A 20,475-nucleotide genomic window follows, 5' to 3' on the forward strand; every position below is an offset into this window, starting at 1 on the left:
CAAGTACTGTTGTTTCCTCCTACACTACAAAGACATGCTGGAAGGTGAATTGGCCCCGGTCTAAGTTGTCCTTAGTATGTATGAATGTGAGTTAGGGCCCTTAGATTGTACGCTCCTTGGGGGCGGGGACTGATGGGAATGTACAATATAGATGTAAACTGACGGCGCTATATAAGTACCTGGAATAAATAATAATAATACACCCAGATCATCGATGACGAGGAGGAAGGTTCGGTCACAGATGATTGGTCCGTCTATAGCAGGGACAGGAGCCGGGACCAGGAATAGGAGATCCACCTGACTTACCCGTGTGCTCTGACATGGAGAAGATCCCATGCTGGCCCTATGGTGGCCGTGTGTTCAGGATGGAGACCGACAATCACAGGACCTTCTGGAAGCAGATCTAAAATGGCTGAAAGGAGGAAAGTGTTCCCGGGACAGGAAGTGACACCAGACAGGAAGTGACAGACAGGAAGTGATACAGGACAGGAAGTGACTGGGGACAGATTTATACAGAGGCTTTGGGAATCCCAGGTTTGTGAACTACAGCCTGAGACTGAGGATTGTCTGAGATTTGATAGCTCAGAGGCTTCCTGACAATATGGCTGCCATGAATGGCATACCTCCCCCAGAGGGGATGACAATGAGTGGGGATTGGAGCAGCAATTGGGAATCTTTCAGAGCTGAATGTGAAGATTATTGTCTGGCTACAGGCTGGAATGAGAAATGTGCAGGAGTGCCGGCAGCAACTCTGAGAAGAGTCATGGGCAGTGAATGCAGGCATGTGTATAAACACCATGTGACCCTCACAGCAGATCAGCAACACAATGTTACAGCCATTGTAAATGTACTGGAAGATGATCTCATACCTGCTACAAATGTCATTTATGAAAGGGATGTGTTTGGATGCTGCAAACAAGAAGAGGGACAATCTTTGCATCACTTTGTTACACACTGGAGAGAAAAGGCAGCAACTTGTGAATATGGCACTCAGAGACCAATTGATAAGGGACACAATTGTTGTTGGTATAGCTAGCGAGAGAGCACACGCAGGCGCCTCCTAAGAGAACATGACTTCACTCTACACACAGCCATTGAGACGTGCCGTACAGCAGAGCTCACTGACAGACGTCTGAAAGTTATGGAACAGGACAGACAGCAGACCGACAGCATAAACATTGCAATGCAGCATGGCAACAGGAACAAACTGCAGCAACGCCGCCTGATGAGCACAAATACTGCCAACCCTACAGCTTGCAGATACTGTGGGACTGTGCATGAAAGAATTAAAGAGCCGTGTCCAGCTTATGGGGAGTCTTGGAAGTCTTGTGGAAGAACAAACCATTTTACTAACGTTTGTTTGTCAAGTAAACGACGGCCATCAATAGGCAAATGACACAACGTGGAGAACACATCCGCATATGAGGAAGAGACACACCACTGAAGTTATATACAGCAGTGATGGGCCTACCTCCCCCCACAGATCACCTACCTCCCCCACACAGATCACCTACCTCCCCCACACAGATCACCTACCTCCCCCCACAGATCACCTACCTCCCCCCACACAGATCACCTACCTCCCCCCACACATATCACCTACCTCCCCCCACACAGATCACCTACCTCCCCACACAGATCACCTACCTCCCCCCACACAGATCACCTACCTCCCCCCACACAGATCACCTACCTCTCCCCCACACACAGATCACCTACCTCCCGCCAGAGATCACCTACCTCCCCCCACACAGATCACCTACCTCCCCCCACACAGATCACCTACCTCCCCCCACACACACACACCACTGAAGTTATAGACAGCAGTGAATTGATCGGCCTACCTCCCCCCACACAGATCACCTACCCCCCCCCACACAGATCACCTACCTCCCCCCACACAGATCACCTACCTCCCCTCCCACACAGATCACCTACCTCCCCACACAGATCACCTACCTCCCCCACACAGATCACCTACCTCCCCCCACACAGATCACCTACCTCCCCCCACACACACACCACTGAAGTTAGAGACAGCAGTGATGGGCCTACCTCCCCCCACACAGATCACCTACCTCCCCCCACACAGATCACCTACCTCCCCCCACACAGATCACCTACTTCCCCCCACACACAGATCACCTACCTCCCCCCACACAGATCACCTACCTCCCCCACACAGATCACCTACCTCCCCCCACACAGATCACCTACCTCCCCCCACACACACACCACTGAAGTTATAGACAGCAGTGATGGTCCTATCTCCCCCCACATAGATCACCTACCTCCCCCACACAGATCACCTACCTCCCCCCACACAGATCACCTACCTCCCCCCACACACACACACCACTGAAGTTAGAGACAGCAGTGATGGGCCTACCTCCCCCCACACAGATCACCTACCTCCCCCCACACAGATCACCTACCTCCCCCCACACAGATCACCTACCTCCCCCACACAGATCACCTACCTCCCCCCACACAGATCACCTACCTCCCCCCACACAGATCACCTACCTCCCCCCACACAGATCACCTACCTCCCCCACACAGATCACCTACCTCCCCCCACAGATCACCTACCTCCCCCACACAGATCACCTACCTCCCCCACACAGATCACCTACCTCCCCACACAGATCACCTACCTCTCCCCACACACACTACTGAAGTTATAGACAGCAGTGAATTGATGGGCCTACCTCTCCCCACACAGATCACCTACCTCCCCCACACAGATCACCTACCTCCCCCACACAGATCACCTACCTCCCCCTACACAGATCACCTACCTCCCCCCACACAGGTCACCTACCTCCACCACACACAGATCACCTACCTCCCCCCACACAGATCACCTACCTCCCCCCACACAGATCACCTACCTCCACCACACACAGATCACCTACCTCCCCCCACACAGATCACCTACCTCCCCTCACACAGATCAACTACCTCCCCCCACACAGATCACCTACCTCCACCACACACAGATCACCTACCTCCCCCCACACAGATCACCTACCTCCACCACACAATCACCTACCTCCCCCCACACAGATCACCTACCTCCCCCCACACAGATCACCTACCTCCCCCACACAGATCACCTACCTCCCCCACACAGATCACCTACCTCCCCCCGCTGTGCAATCCAGAGGAAAGAAATGGTTTGTCACTTTACATGTCAATAATAAGCCCCAATCCTGTCACCTCCATTCAGGAACAACGTGGGATGTAATGTGCTTCAGAGACAAAATGGTGTCAGCACCAGAAGCACGTCTACTGCCAAGTGACACCAGATTAAAGTTATACTCCGGTGCGATGATGAAATCTCTGGGGCTCTTCAAGACAGAATGTGCCATACGTGGACTAACACACAAGCTGGAGTGTGAAATTGTGGAAGCAGCCAAAAGCCACTGTTGTCTGGCTCATCCTGGGAGCGTCTAGGGCTGAGACGTTTCTCCGTCCCTGCAGAGTGCAATGTGATGGACAATCTATCCAAGGGGCCCTTGACAAAACAACTGCTGCTAAAGGAATTTAGTGATGAGTTTACTGGGCCAGTAGAATCTGTACCAGGGGAAGTTCATTTCCACCTCGATGTGAGTGTCCCTCCAGTCCAATGTGCACCACGCAATGTGCCGGTGGCATTAAAACAGGCAGTTAAGGCACAGCTTGACCAGTATGAGGCCAATGGACACTTGGCACCAGTGACTGACCCAACTGGCTGGATAAGTAACATGGTGATTGTAGGGAAGCCAAATAAGCTACGAATATGGGATGGATGGAGGGATGGATGGATGGATGGACGGATGGATGGAAGGATGGATGGATGGATGGACGGATGTATGAATGGATGAATGGATGGACGGACAGCTGGATGGATGGATGGATGGATGTATGGATGGATGGATGTACGGACAGCTGGATGGATGGATGGACGGACAGACGGACAGCTGGATGGATAGACGTATGGATGGATGGACGAATGGAGGGAAGGATAGACGGATGGATGGATGGATGGAGGGAAGGATAGACAGATGGATGGACGGGCGGATGGATGGATGGATGGACGGATGGATGGACGGATGAATGGATGGCTGGATGGATGGATGGACGGATGAATGGATGGCTGGATGGACGGACAGATGGATGGATGGACGGACGGATGTATGAATGGATGAATGGATGGACGGACGGATGGAAGGATGGATGGATGGATGGACGGATGTATGAATGGATGAATGGATGGACGGACGGATGGAAGGATGGATGGATGGATGGACGGATGTATGGATGGATGAATGGACGGACAGATGGATGGATGGACGGACGGACGGATGGAAGGATGGACGGACGGATGGATGGACGGATGGATGGTCAGATGGATGGATGGACGGATGGATGGACGGATAGACGGATTGATGGACAGATGGATGGACGGATGGATGGACGGATAGATGGATGGACGGACGGACGGATGGATGGATGGACAGATGGATGGACAGATAGACGGATTGATGGACAGATGGATGGACGGACGGATGGATGGACAGATGGATGGACGGACGGATGAAGAGACGGATGGATGGACGGACGGATGGATGGATGGATTGATGGATGAAAAATACAAAGTAAAAAATCCCCCAATAGCGTGATGCGGCTACAAAACGTTTCCTCCTCCAGCGACGCTCCCGATCCTCTCACATTATAACACGGAATAGAAAGCCTTCTTGTATAGAAATCACGACTCCACAAACCTGATTGGAACAATCAATTCTCAGCATTTGGTGAATGTGGATCCAAACATTGTTGTCACAGAAGATGTGAGCACGCTGGAGGATGTATGATGTTTGAGTTACAGATCTGTAACATTTTATTCACAATTTGTGGGACATTAGATTGTCCAATCAGATTGTACCGTGTATGGTCCCCTTCCATCCCCCAGAGTCTCTGTGAAGCCTGAACACAGGCCCCTCCCATTCTGTCATCATTCCATTACCATCCCCTGCACCGAAATGGGGGGCGTCCAGCAGGCGGTACTGCTTACCACAGGACATGTCTTTTCTTCCAGTGACACCACCAACACAGGACATTTCTATCCTTCCAGTGACACCACCAACACAGGACATTTCTTTCCTTCCAGTGACACCACCAACACAGGACATGTCTTTCCTTCCAGTGACACCACAAACACAGGACATTTCCTTCCAGTGACACCGCTAACACAGGACATTTCTTTCCTTCCAGTGACACCACCAACACGGGACATTTCTTTCCTTCCAGTGACACCACCAACACGGGACATTTCTTTCCTTCCAGTGACACCACCAACACAGGACATTTCTTTCCTTCCAGTGACACCACCAACACAGGACATTACTTTCCTTCCAGTGACACCACCAACACAGGACATTACTTTCTGCTGGTTGTCTCTCTGTGGAAACCAATCATTCCCATCCAGGACTCTCGGGGTTTTCTCTATGGAAGAAACAAATACAGAGAGAGGTGGGCTGAGAGAGAACTCCACTTCTTTCAGTGTTTAGTCCCCGGTCACATGGGGTGTCACTCGGCATGCCATTTCTATGCTTCTTGCAGATCACAAGTCGCCCCCTACTGCCCACAATGACGGGTCATATCGGGGGTGTGACTTGGTGGGAGTCGTAGCAATTTCTAAAGTCATCCCTGCACTACTATTGGTGGGATTGGCATAGACATCGGTGTCACTCCTGAAATCGGCATTTCCCCCCGACTTGGAAATCGTACGACTTCACTGTAAGCTGGATGTGACCGGGGGGTTAGAGGACAAAACCGGGAACTCCGCAAATGAGGCGTCCCACCATGATTAGTGACACCATCTTTCCTTCTTTCTCTTTCCCTCTCAATTCAATGAGCTTTATTGGCAGGAACAAATGACATTGTAGCATTGCCAAAGCAGTTTGTATGGGAAGAGGGGAAATATAAAGGGGGAGGGGTCCATGGGAAGGATTATGAAGTCCTCAGTGTTTCATGTCCCTCTCAGTCTGTGGCATGGTGTCACATGTGGTGCAGCTATTTCCCCCATTGGCTCCTCTTCTCCCAGTAGAATTTGGAGTTTCCTCCTTTCTTCTATAGAAGTGAAGTCCGGGATGAGAGTGGAGAGTCTCTGGAAGTGAGTGTCCCTCACTGATGAGTACTTGGGGCCCCATACTGTCCTCCTCCCTCTCTCTTCCCAGGTCCCAGAGGATGGCGGCCCATTCACAAAGTGCAGTGCGATTGGCCCATGAGCAGGAGGAAACCGGCTGTGGGGAGTCATGAGAAACGTGCAGTTCCTGGTGTGACCGGAGCCTGACCGGGAAAACATTTATCTGGGGTGACGTTTGGGGACAATGTGATCAGTGACACCCACTTATGTCTGATCTCACTATTACTTTTCTATCCGAGTTTTCACTTCAATACGGAAATAATGTGAAATCTGAGGGAAATCTGAGAGCCATATGAAGACTTTGGGCCGTTCTATTGTCTGTTCATATGTCTGTGTGTACATCACACCGAAAAGAGGGACATTTACAGGGCAAAGAGGGACAGAGAAATATGGTGTCACACAAGGGAGAGTGATGGGAGATATGATCAAATACAATCTCATTACCTCCTCTGCTCACACTTCCAGCAACGTCTCCTCTATAATTCCTCCCACATGGAGCTTCCTGTCTGTGCCTGACGTCACTTCCTGTCTGTGCCTGACATCACTTCCTGTCTGTGCCTGACATCACTTCCTGTCTGTGCCCAACATAACTTCCTGTCTGTCCCCAACATCACTTCCTCTCTGTGCCCGACCTCACTTCCTGTCTGTGCCTGACCTCACTTCCTGTCTGTGCCTGATATCACTTCCCATCTGTGCCTGACTTCACTTCCTGTCTTTGCCTGATATCACTTCCCGTCTGTACCCGACATCACTTCCCATCTGTGCCTGATCTCATTCCTGTCTGTGCCTGACATTACTTCCTGTCTCTGCCTGACATCACTTCCTGTCTGTGCCTGACCTCATTCCTGTCTGTGCCTGACATTACTTCCTGTCTGTGCCTGACATCACTTCCCGTCTGTGCCTTACATCACTTCCTGTGTGTGCCCGAGGACACTTCCTGTCTGTGCCTGACAACACTCCTGTTTGTGACTGACATCACTTCCTGTCTGTGCCTGACATCACTTCCTTCCTGTGCTGGACCTCACTTCCTGTCTGTACCTGACATTATTTCCTGCCTGTGCCTGACATCACTTTCCTTCCGTGCCTGACATCATTTCCTACCCGTGCTGGACCTCACTTCCTGTCTGTGCCTCACATCCCTTCCTTTCTGTGCCTGACATCACTTCCTGTCTGTACCTGACATCCCTTACTTTCTGTGCCTAACATCACTTCCTGTCTGTGTCTAACATCACTTCCTGTCTATTCCTGACATCACTTCCCTTTGTTCCTGACATCACTTCCCGTCTGTTCCTGACATCACTTCCAGTTTACACTTTACGTCACTTCCTGTCTTTGCCTGACATCACTTTCCGGTCTGTACCTGACATCACTTCCTGTCTCTGTATATGTGTGATCACCACCTTGTGGAGCTCAGAAGAACGGCATCCTGAGAAATTTAAGAAAATGAAACCAAACTGTAGGATGACAGCAAGATTTATTACCTACTTCAGCTCCGGAATGTTTTACCCCCTTCATAACCAGGGCATTTTTTTTGCTGTTCAGCACTGCACTACTTTAACTGACAATTGTGTGGTCATGCTACACTGTACACAAGTTTCACTGATATAAATAGAGCTTTCTTTGGTGATATTTGATCACCACTGGGGGGGGGTTATTTTTTAATTATGAAAACAAATGATATCTTCTACTTTGTTATAAAACATATCCCATAAAATCAGATTTCTTCATACATGTAGTACAACGTGTATTCTGCTCCGTGACTTTGGTAGAAGCATAGCTGAATCCGTGGATATTGATTGGTCTGTGTGAAGTTATGGCGTCTACAAACTATGGGATATAGAATGGAATTTATGCAGCTTTTACGTCGCTGTTACTTTCTGACTGCCGATCACATTTCTTGAGGCAGTAAAATGCCCGGACCTTACAAACATCCCCAAATGTCCCCTTTATGGGAAGGATACATCCCAAGGTATGTGCTGAGAGGCATGTTGTGTCCATGGAACATTTACAGTTTTTGCCATAAGTTATTGGAAAATGAAAAACAAAATCTATTTACACCAAGTTGTCATTTAATGAGCTATTTCTGGCACACGCCATGGGGAGATGTGGAATTACACCCCAAAACACATTCTGCTACTTCTCCCCAGTATGAGGACACCACAAGTGAGAGACTTTCTGGCAGCCTTGCCACATACAGGTCCCAAAATCCAATGACCACCTTAAGGAGGCTTAGGCAACCATCTTAGGGTGCCAGGATAGGGGGTGGTAAAATATGAACCTGCAGCCACTTGCTGGGGATTCCGATCTTTAACAATGCTGCAGACGTGTTATTTCCCCCCACACTGCCCACCGCTATACAGCCGGGAGTGTGAGGACTTTAGTAAATCCGAATGTCGGCTGTCATGTGGAAGTGATACAAGTGACTGTGAAGCCACCTATCTGTCAGGATCCAGGTGTTCTGCGGCATCGCGTCGGGCGGCGCATGCGCAGAACACCAACTCTCTCTACCCGGCGGGCGGTAGGACCTGGCCGCGCATGGCATCGGCGGGGTTCGCGCATGCGCACTCGGGATCACGGACGCGCGTCTGACACCAATGACAGCGGGAGGCGGGCTATTTAAACATAGGAACAGGTATGTTAGTTGCCCTTTGGTCTTGTATCTTGTATCCTGTATCCTGTTCCTGTGTGCTGTATACTCCGTTGCCGACCTCTGCTTGTTTCTGATCCTGCTTTTCTCCTGTTTAACCCCTGGCTTGCCTGACTACTCTTCTGTCTGATCCCTGGTACTGTATTTGCCCGCATCCTGCTGAACCTGGCTTGTGACCTGACCATTCTTAGCTCGCTCCTCTGTACCTCGCTGCCCGCATAATACCGACCCGGCCTGTCTGACCACGCATACCGTACCCGACCATCCATCCGGTTTGGATCAGACCAGTGTATCTGTCTGCCTCTTCCAAAGTAGATTCCGTTCCTGCACTCCCCTGTCAGTATTCTCTACCACCGCAGGACGCACTCGGGGGTCGCGACCTGGTCTCAGTCCGCACCAAGTCCATCCCCACCATCAGGGGCCCTGGTGAACAGCAGGCTGGGACTTAGACCCCGCGCCCTGAGAGCGTCCGTGCGGTGGGCTGCTAGAGACTCTGCCAGGCAGCTTAACAGTACCAAACGGCCAAAAATGACGGAACCTGGAAGAGGACCATCCCCCCTGGAAAGTATGTGCCAGCATCTGGCGGCTCTTACTCAGGCGGTAAGGGCGCTGGAGGAGGGCTATAATCACCTGGACAGTCGGATACAGACCCTAACCACCACTATTTCGGCCCCCCAAGATCATAGTCCCTCAGCTCCGGCCAGTGGTACCCCTGAAACCCCAGCCGGACCAGCAGCACCTACACCTACACTTATGCCAGAACCTCATGTTCCTGTCCCAGAACGATTCAGTGGGAATCGCACCAAGTTCAGAGCATTCCGTAATGCCTGCCTGTTGTACTTTAGGCTCCAGCCACGTACATTCGCGACAGAAACCGTGAAGGTTGGGTTTATTTTTTCTTTGCTACTGGAGGAACCCCAAGAATGGGCGCATCGACTATTAGAGATCCAGCAACCACCTCAGCTGGAATCTGTGGCAGCATTTTTTGAAGCGATGGGCCTCCTTTATGATGATCCCGAACGAGCAGCATCAGCCGAATCGGCCCTTCAGTCTCTCAGGCAAGGTCGTAGGCCTGCAGAGGAGTATGCGGGTGAGTTCAGGCGGTGGATGGGAGACACGCAATGGAACGACGTGGCCTTGCGCAACCAGTTCTGCATAGGCCTGTCTGAGTCCCTGAAAGACGAACTAGCCAGGGTAGGCATACCAGCCACACTAGAAAATCTCATGACCCTGGCTATTCAGATCGACCAACGCTTGCGGGAACACAGGATGGAGAGGTCAGGTCAGGGCCTGAGGCCTGCTTGGATGTTACCCCATGCACCAGGACCAGTCAGTAGCCCTACTGGGAATCGCAATCCAGAACCCCTGGATACACCGGAACCAATGCAAATCGGGCTAGCTCGTCCCTTCCTAACACCTGAAGAGCGTCAAAGACGCCGCCGCAACAACCTGTGCCTCTACTGTGGGGAAGCTGGCCACATGGTACGTTCCTGTCCGGTGAAGGCTGGTAAGTGCACTTCTGTTTACTCTGCCACACCTACTACAGCCAGTCATAATGTCAATTATTTAGCGGTACCCATTTCATTCCAGCTCCCCGGAAGGGTCGTGACTAGAGATGAGCGAATCGAAGTAGGCGAAGTGGAATTCGTTTCGAATATTAGGAAAAATTCGATTCGCGTCAAATCCGAAAATTAGCAGACTTCGGATGCGCAAATCAAAATTTTTCCTAAAATGGCGGCGACATGTGTGGCGACGGAGCGGGGATCTCTGGGAAGGCGCGCAGACAAGGCGCGCTGACCCATAATGCATTCATTCATGACATGTGATCGCATTAGCCAATCAGCAGCCAGCCAGTACTGTGTAATGGTGGAGCTATAAATTGCGGCCATCTTACAATTCTCCATTTGCCTCCGTTCATTCAAGAGAGACAGACCTCTCTGTATTAGGGACAGAGTTAGGGCCACAGATACTTTAGGGACACAGAATTGTTACTTAGGGACACAGAACTGTAACTCAGGGACACAGAACTGTAACTCAGGGACACAGAACTGTTACTCAGGGACACAGAACTGTAACTCAGGGACACAGAACTGTTACTCAGGGACACAGAACTGTAACTCAGGGACACAGAACTGTTACTCAGGGACACAGAACTGTTACTCAGGGACACAGAACTGTTACTCAGGGACACAGGACTGTAACTCAGGGACACAGAACTGTAACTAAGGGACACAGAACTGTTACTCAGGGACACAGAACTGTTACTCAGGGACAGACACAGAATTGTTACTGAGGGACATAGAATTGTTACTGAGGGACACAGAATTGTTACTGAGGGACACAGAATTGTTACTCAGGGACAGACACAGAATTGTTACTGAGGGACACAGAACTGTTACTCAGGGACACAGAACTGTTACTCAGGGACACAGAACTGTTACTCAGGGACAGACACAGAATTTTTACTGAGGGACACAGAATTGTTACTGAGGGACACAGAATTGTTACTCAGGGACAGACACAGAATTGTTACTGAGGGACACAGAACTGTTACTCAGGGACACAGAACTGTTACTCAGGGACAGACACAGAATTGTTACTGAGGGACACAGAATTGTTACTGAGGGACACAGAATTGTTACTGAAGGACACAGAATTGTTACTCAGGGACACAGAACTGTTACTCAGGGACACAGAACTGTTACTCGGGGACAGACACAGAATTGTTACTGAGGGACACAGAATTGTTACTGAGGGACACAGAATTGCTGAGGGACACAGAATTGTTACTGAGGGACAGACACAGAATTGTTACTGAGGGACACAGAATTGTTACTCAGGGACAGACACAGAATTGTTACTGAGGGACACAGAACTGTTACTCAGGGACACAGAACTGTTACTCAGGGACAGACACAGAATTGTTACTGAGGGACACAGAATTGTTACTGAGGGACACAGAATTGTTACTCAGGGACAGACACAGAATTGTTACTGAGGGACACAGAACTGTTACTCAGGGACACAGAACTGTTACTCAGGGACAGACACAGAATTGTTACTGAGGGACACAGAATTGCTACTGAGGGACACAGAATTGTTACTGAAGGACACAGAATTGTTACTCAGGGACACAGAACTGTTACTCAGGGACACAGAACTGTTACTCAGGGACAGACACAGAATTGTTACTGAGGGACACAGAATTGTTACTGAGGGACACAGAATTGCTGAGGGACACAGAATTGTTACTGAGGGACAGACACAGAATTGTTACTGAGGGACACAGAATTGTTACTCAGGGACAGACACAGAATTGTTACTGAGGGACACAGAACTGTTACTCAGGGACACAGAACTGTTATTCAGGGACACAGAACTGTTACTCAGGGACACAGAACTGTTACTCAGGGACAGACACAGAATTGTTACTGAGGGACACAGAATTGTTACTCAGGGACACAGAACTGTTACTCAGGGACAGACACAGAATTGTTACTGAGGGACACAGAATTGTTACTGAGGGACACAGAATTGTTACTGAGGGACACAGAATTGTTACTCAGGAACAGACACAGAATTGTTACTGAGGGACACAGAATTGTTACTCAGGGACACAGAACTGTTACTCAGGGACAGACACAGAATTGTTACTGAGGGACACAGAATTGTTACTGAGGGACACAGAATTGTTACTGAGGGACACAGAATTGTTACTCAGGGACAGACACAGAATTGTTACTGAGGGACACAGAACTGTTACTCAGGGACACAGAACTGTTACTCAGGGACACAGAACTGTTACTCAGGGACACAGAACTGTTATTCAGGGACACAGAATTGTTACTCAGGGACACAGAACTGTTACTCAGGGACAGACACAGAATTGTTACTGAGGGACACAGAACTGTTACTGAGGGACACAGAATTGCTGAGGGACACAGAATTGTTACTGAGGGACAGACACAGAATTGTTACTGAGGGACACAGAATTGTTACTCAGGGACAGACACAGAATTGTTACTGAGGGACACAGAACTGTTACTCAGGGACACAGAACTGTTATTCAGGGACACAGAACTGTTACTCTGGGACAGACACAGAATTGTTACTGAGGGACACAGAATTGTTACTCAGGGACACAGAACTGTTACTCAGGGACAGACACAGAATTGTTACTGAGGGACACAGAATTATTACTGAGGGACACAGAATTGTTACTGAGGGACACAGAATTGTTACTCAGGGACACAGAACAGTTACTCAGGGACAGACACAGAATTGTTACTGAGGGACACAGAATTGCTGAGGGACACAGAATTGTTACTGAGGGACACAGGATTGTTACTGAGGGACACAGAATTGTTACTGAGGGACAGACACAGAATTGTTACTGAGGGACACAGAATTGTTACTGAGGGACACAGAACTGTTACTCAGGGACACAGAACTGTTACTCAGGGACACAGAACTGTTACTCAGGGACAGACACAGAATTGTTACTGAGGGACACAGAATTGTTACTGAGGGACACAGAATTGTTACTGAGGGAAACAGAATTGTTACTCAGGGACACAGAACTGTTACTCAGGGACACAGAACTGTTACTCAGGGACAGACACAGAATTGTTACTGAGGGACACAGAATTGTTACTGAGGGACACAGAATTGTTACTGAGGGACACAGAATTGTTACTCAGGGACAGACACAGAATTGTTACTCAGGGACACAGAACTGTTACTCAGGGACACAGAACTGTTACTCAGGGACACAGAACTGTTACTCAGGGACACAGAACTGTTATTCAGGGACACAGAATTGTTACTCAGGGACACAGAACTGTTACTCAGGGACAGACACAGAATTGTTACTGAGGGACACAGAATTGTTACTGAGGGACACAGAATTGTTACTGAGGGACACAGAATTGTTACTCAGGGACAGACACAGAATTGTTACTGAGAGACACAGAACTGTTACTCAGGGACACAGAACTGTTATTCAGGGACACAGAATTGTTACTCAGGGACACAGTACTGTTACTCAGGGACAGACACAGAATTGTTACTGAGGGACACAGAATTGTTACTGAGGGACACAGAATTGTTACTGAGGGACACAGAATTGTTACTCAGGGACAGACACAGAATTGTTACTGAGGGACACATAACTGTTACTCAGGGACACAGAACTGTTTCTCAGGGACACAGAACTGTTAGTCAGGGACAGACACAGAATTGTTACTCAGGGACACAGAATTGTTACTCAGGGACAGACACAGAATTGTTACTGAGGGACACAGAACTGTTACTCAGGGACACAGAACTGTTACTCAGGGACACAGAACTGTTACTCAGGGACACAGAACTGTTACTCAGGGACAGACACAGAATTGTTACTGAGGGACACAGAATTGTTACTGAGGGACACAGAATTGTTACTGAGGACACAGAATTGTTACTGAAGGACACAGAACTGTTACTCAGGGACACAGAACTGTTACTCAGGGACACAGAACTGTTACTCAGGGACACAGAACTGTTACTCAGGGACAGACACAGAATTGTTACTGAGGGACACAGAATTGTTACTGAGGGACACAGAACTGTTACTCAGGGACACAGAACTGTTACTCAGGGACACAAAACTGTTACTCAGGGACACAGAATCGTTACTCAGGGACACAGAATCGTTACTCAGGGACACAGAATTTTTACTCAGGGACACAGAATTGTTACTCAGGGACACAGAATTGTTACTTAGGGACACAGAATCGTTACTCAGGGACACAGAATCGTTTAATTAAAGAGTATGTCAGACAACACGCAGAGGAGTGGCAGAGGAGGCAATGTTTTAGGAGCGAGCAGACGTGGCAGCAGAGGAAGGGGTCGAGGCAGCACTATTCGCAGCCAGAGGCCAGTGCTCCCGGTGTCATCCAGCGGTCGTGTCTCCACCGACAACCCTGCCATCATCGATTGGTTGGCTCGGTCGTCTTCCTCTTCCCAGCTCACCTCTGACACCTACAGCCAACGGTCGGTGTGTACGTCAGACACAACCGTTAGTTGGCATGGCCCGGGAGCAAGCCCACTGAAATCACGTGTCCTCTACCTGCCCCTGTCCTTTGCTGTTCCCTCACCAAGCGAAGTATCGCATGCTGTGGGCTCAGCCCCACTGTACAGTGAGGAAGAGCTAACAGAGGGCGGTCAGGAACGGGGGGAGACATCCGCCTCTTCAGCAGCCAGGCGAAGAAGTACTGGCGAGGAGAGTGGCTCTGTAGCCGGTCTAGAGACAGGTCTGTCTCCTGACCCAGACGCAGCCGAGGGGGCTAGTAGTGAGGCGGAGACCCTACTTGATGATGAGGAGGCTGATCGCACTTGGCAGCCTCGTCGTCATCAGGCAATTTCTTCCACATCATCAGGAGAAGAGGGTGCCAGCTTGGCAGCGAGCAAAACAGTCGGTGGGTTGCCCAGGAGGCAGCAGGGTCGCAGCAGTGTCAGTGGAGGCAAACGGCCACGGAGTAGAGCACCAGCTCCACTGCAGCCTACCACCACGGCCAGTAGTGGTGCCGGTGTGCACAGAGGAAGTAGCAGTCAGCCAGTGAGGAGTAGCGGGGGCAAAGTTTCCTACTCGGCGGTGTGGCAATTTTTCGTCAAGCCGCCTGAGGAAGTAAACGTAGCCGTATGTCGACTATGTGGCCAGAAAGTCAAGCGTGGCCAGGGGGCCCATGTTGGGACTACAGCGTTGCGTCAGCATATGCAGCGTCGCCATTCGGTGGCCTGGGAAAACCGTGATAAAGATACGGCGGTTCTGCCTGCCCCAGCCCAGGGTTCCATTTTGTCATAGGGTGCTGGCAGATTACGGGCCTCCCATTGCTGCTGCCAGGCCCGTAATCTGCCATGGGCCCCTGTACCGCCTCCTCATGCTGCTGCCAGGTCCAGAGTGTGTCATGGGTCCCTGTACGGCCTCCCATTGCTGCTGCCAGGCCGTAATCTGCCATGGGCCCCCGTACCGACTACTCATGCTGCTGCCAGGCCCGTAATCTGTCATGGGCCCCTGTACCGCCTCCTCATGCTGCTGCCAGGTCCAGAGTGTGTCATGGGTCCCTGTACGGCCTCCCATTGCTGCTGCCAGGCCCGTAATCTGCCATGGACCCCCGTACCGCCTCCTCATGCTGCTGCCAGGCCCGTAATCTGTCATGGGCCCCTGTACCACCTCCTCATGCTGCTGCCAGGTCCAGAGTGTGTCATGGGCCCCCGTACCGACTCCTCATGCTGCTGCCAGGCCTGTAATCTGTCATGGGCCCCCGTACCGCCTCCTCATGCTGCTGCCAGGCCCGTAATCTGTCATGGGCCCCTGTACCGCCTCCTCATGCTGCTGCCAGGTCCAGAGTGTGTCATGGGTCCCTGTACGGCCTCCCATTGCTGCTGCCAGGCCCGTAATCTGCCATGGGCCCCCGTACCGCCTCCTCATGCTGCTGCCAGGTCCAGAGTGTGTCCTGGGTCCCTGTACGGCCTCCCATTGCTGCTGTCTCCATCGCCACACTCTGCCATGTGCCACTTTCAGGTCTCCTCACACTGCTGGTGGGTTCCATTTTGTCATAGGGTGCTGTATGGCCTCCCATTGCTGCTGCCTCCACCGCCACACTGTGGCTCCACACTCTGGTTTTGGCCCCGTGACTGCCCAAATGAGTGAAGTGTGCGGTAATTCTAAGATCGACGGCACTCATCTGCATGTCATACTGACTGACAGTATTATTTCTCTTCCCCAGCAGACTCCAAGGGCATTTAAATTAAAGGTACAGTGTTCTGCACTAATATAAAGGCTCTCTGAAGCCTAGAAACACCCTTTTATAAGTTAAATTCGCAGCGAATATATTCGACTCAAATCAAATTTTTTCCACGAATTCGCCGAATCAGTCGAATCGAATTTTTGAATAATTTGCTCATCTCTAGTCGTGACGGCAACAGCGATCATTGATTCTGAGGCCTGTAGCTGTTTTGTGGATCTGGACTTCGCGGCTCGATTCCAGATTCCCTTACAGGTTAAAGAATGTGGGTTTAATATTTTCCTAGCCGATGGATCTCGGATCAAGTCTGGGGTGGTGGACCGGGAGACCCCGCCTCTCTGTGTGACTATATCCGAGACTCACCGAGAATTCCTGTGTTTGAATGCTATCTCCTCCCCTCTGTTTCCAATTATTCTGGGGCTTCCGTGGCTGCGAGCCCACGACCCCCAGATTAATTGGAAAGCCGGTACCCTCCATTTCGGCTCTCCATACTGCCAAGAGCATTGTTGTCCACATGAGCCGGAGGCCCCACGCACACTATTCTGCGTAGATACTGACATGGAGCTGACACAACTCGTCCCTTCAGTTTACCATCAATACCTTGACGTATTTAGTAAGTGGGGAGCTGACAATCTTCCTCCGCATAGGGCCTACGACTGTCCAATCGATCTGCTCCCGGGATCTGAGGTACCTTTCGGGCGGATCTTTCCCCTGTCAGAAAAGGAACTGGGGTTACTAAAAGAATATATTGAGGAAAATCTTCAGAAGGGGTTCATACGCCCCTCCACGTCCCCGGCCGGGGCGGGTATTTTCTTTGTTGAGAAGAAGGATAAATCCTTAAGGCCCTGTGTGGACTATAGGGAGCTTAACAAGATCACGGTAAAGAACCGTTACCCACTTCTTTTAGTATCAGAACTGTTTCAGCGACTCAGGACTGCATCCGTTTTTACGAAGTTGGATTTGAGGGGGGCTTACAATCTGGTCCGTATTCGGGAGGGAGATGAGTGGAAGACTGCCTTCCGTACTAGGTTCGGGCACTTCGAGTACCTGGTAATGCCCTTCGGTCTGTGTAACGCCCCCGCCACCTTCCAGCACTTCATTAACGATGTGTTCAGGGATTTCTTGGATATCTTTGTGGTCATCTATCTTGATGATATCTTAATTTTTTCTGCATCTCTGGAGGAGCATAGGGGTCACGTCAGGGTAGTGCTGGAAAGGCTCCGTTTGCATGGTTTATACGCAAAGGCAGATAAATGCAGTTTTGAGCAGCACAGTATCCCCTTCTTAGGCCTAATTATTTCTACTACTGGAATAGCGATGGATCCACAGAAGATCTCCGCAGTTCTGGAATGGCCGGTGCCGTTAGATAAAAAAGGGGTTCAGCGGTTCATTGGCTTTGCCAATTTTTACCTGAAATTCATTAGGAATTTTTCAGGCCTGGTATCCCCCATCACGCAACTTACCAAACAGGGAGTACGTTTCAAGTGGACATCTGAGGCGCAAGAAGCCTTTGAGTCCCTAAAGAGGTTATTCACCGAGGCCCCAGTATTGAGCCATCCTGATTCTTCACTACCCTACATCTTGGAGGTGGATGCATCCGAAAACGCGGTTGGGGCTGTGCTTTCCCAAAGGAAGGGCATCAAGGAACTGATGCATCCCGTGGCATTTTTCTCCAGGAAACTGTCTTCTGCCGAAATAAACTATGACATAGGGGACCGAGAACTCCTGGCCATCAAGGCAGCATTGGAGGAATGGAGGTACTTGTTGGAAGGAGCCGTGCACCCGATATTGATTTTTACGGATCACAAGAACCTTGAATATTTAAGAACGGCAAAGCGCTTGAGACCAAGACAGGCTAGGTGGGCACTTTTCTTCTCTCGGTTTGTGTTTCATATTACTTATAGGCCTGGATCAAAGAACACGAAACCAGATGCTCTTTTGCGTATGTTCGAAGACCCGGAGGAGGCCCACAAACCTGACACCATCCTGTCTTCTGGTAATTTTTTGGCATTACAGACTGAGCTACGTTCCCAACTACAGGCAGCATCCATAGGGGCTCCAAATGTTCCAGGGGTGCCGCTACAGAATAGAGACGGATTATGGTGGAAAGAAGGACGAATCTTGGTACCTGATGAATCTCGCACCACGGTCTTGGGTCATTGCCATGACCACCCCTGGCTGGCCACTTCGGGACCCGGAAGACGTTGGAACTTCTACAACGTATGTTCTGGTAGCCCAGCATGTCCAAAGATTGTGAGGCTTACGTAAAGACCTGCGCGGTCTGTCAAAGGAATAAGCCTTCCAGGAACAAGGCTTGGGGGCTCCTGTGACCCTTACCCATACCTAACAGACCATGGGAAATGATTTCAATGGACTACATTGTTGAACTTCCTCCATCTCAAGACCATACCGCCATTTTCGTGATTGTGGACCGCCTATCCAAGATGGCCCACTTCGTGCCTCTCAAAGACACACCCTCCGCTGCGGAGACAGCGCAAATTTTTGTGAGAGAGGTGGTGAGACTCCATGGAATTCCTAAGGATATAGTTTCGGATAGGGGTGACCAGTTCACCTCCAAATTTTGGAAGGCACTATGCGAGACCTTGGAAATCAAGTTATCTCTCTCCTCGGCATATCATCCACAGACCAATGGACAGACCGAACGTACGAACCAGACCTTGGAACAATATCTCCGATGTTATACATCATTTCTTCAGGACGATTGGCTAACTCTTTTACCACTGGCCGAATTTGCGTACAATAATGCAAGCCACTCGACTACTCAGCAATCCCCATTCTTTGCCAATTACGGCTTCCACCCGACCTTTTTACCTGACGCAATTCCTGAGAGTTCAGTGCCAGCTACACAGGACATGTTGCACTTCCTTTCTACAAACAATGGGGTCTTACAAGAGGCAATCGTGAAGGCTCAGGAGGGCAGTAAGAAAGCCTTTGACAAAAGGAGAAGAGGGGAGCTTATGTTACACCCAGGGGACCAGGTCTGGTTGGCCACAACAAACCTTAAGATGACATGCCCATCACGGAAATTGGGACCAAGATTTATGGGCCCATTTCAGGTGAAGAGGAAGGTTAACGAAGTGGCGTACGAGCTCGTACTCCTAGAATCCTTTAGAATTCACCCGGTATTTCATGTATCTCTGTTGAAACCCGCGGCACCGGACCCATTCCCGAACCAGAGATCTAGGCCTCCTGACGCCATAAACGTTGATGGGGAGGAGGAATTCGAAATTGAGACAATTCTAGACTGTAGGAAGAGGGGAGGTCAGACCCAGTTTCTCATTAAGTGGAAAGGGTATGGTCCAGAGGAGAACTCATGGGAACCCTCCCAGAACATTCATGCCTCTAGATTGATTCGGGATTTTTTGACAACCACCCACGCAAGAGAGAACTGTTGGGCATCCGACGGCTGCCCGTAGGGGGGGGGCAATGTCAGGATCCAGGTGTTCTGCGGCATCGCGACGGGCGGCGCATGCGCAGAACACCAACTCTCTCTACCCGGCGGGCGGTAGGACCTGGCCGCGCATGGCAGCGGCGGGGTTCGCGCATGCGCACTCGGGATCACGGATGCGCGTCTGGCACCAATGACAGCGGGAGGCGGGCTATTTAAACGTAGGAACAGGTATGTTAGTTGCCCTTTGGTCTTGTATCTTGTATCCTGTATCCTGTTCCTGTGTGCTGTATACTCCGTTGCCGACCTCTGCTTGTTTCTGATCCTGCTCTTCTCCTGTTTAACCCCTGGCTTGCCTGACTACTTTTCTGTCTGAACCCTGGCACTGTATTTGCCCGCATCCTGCTGAACCTGGCTTGTGACCTGACCATTCTTAGCT

Source organism: Staurois parvus, unplaced genomic scaffold (assembly GCF_062004578.1).
Source record: "Staurois parvus isolate SC_StPar_1 unplaced genomic scaffold, SC_StPar_1.0 ptg000072l, whole genome shotgun sequence".
NCBI classification, from domain to species: domain Eukaryota; kingdom Metazoa; phylum Chordata; class Amphibia; order Anura; family Ranidae; genus Staurois; species Staurois parvus.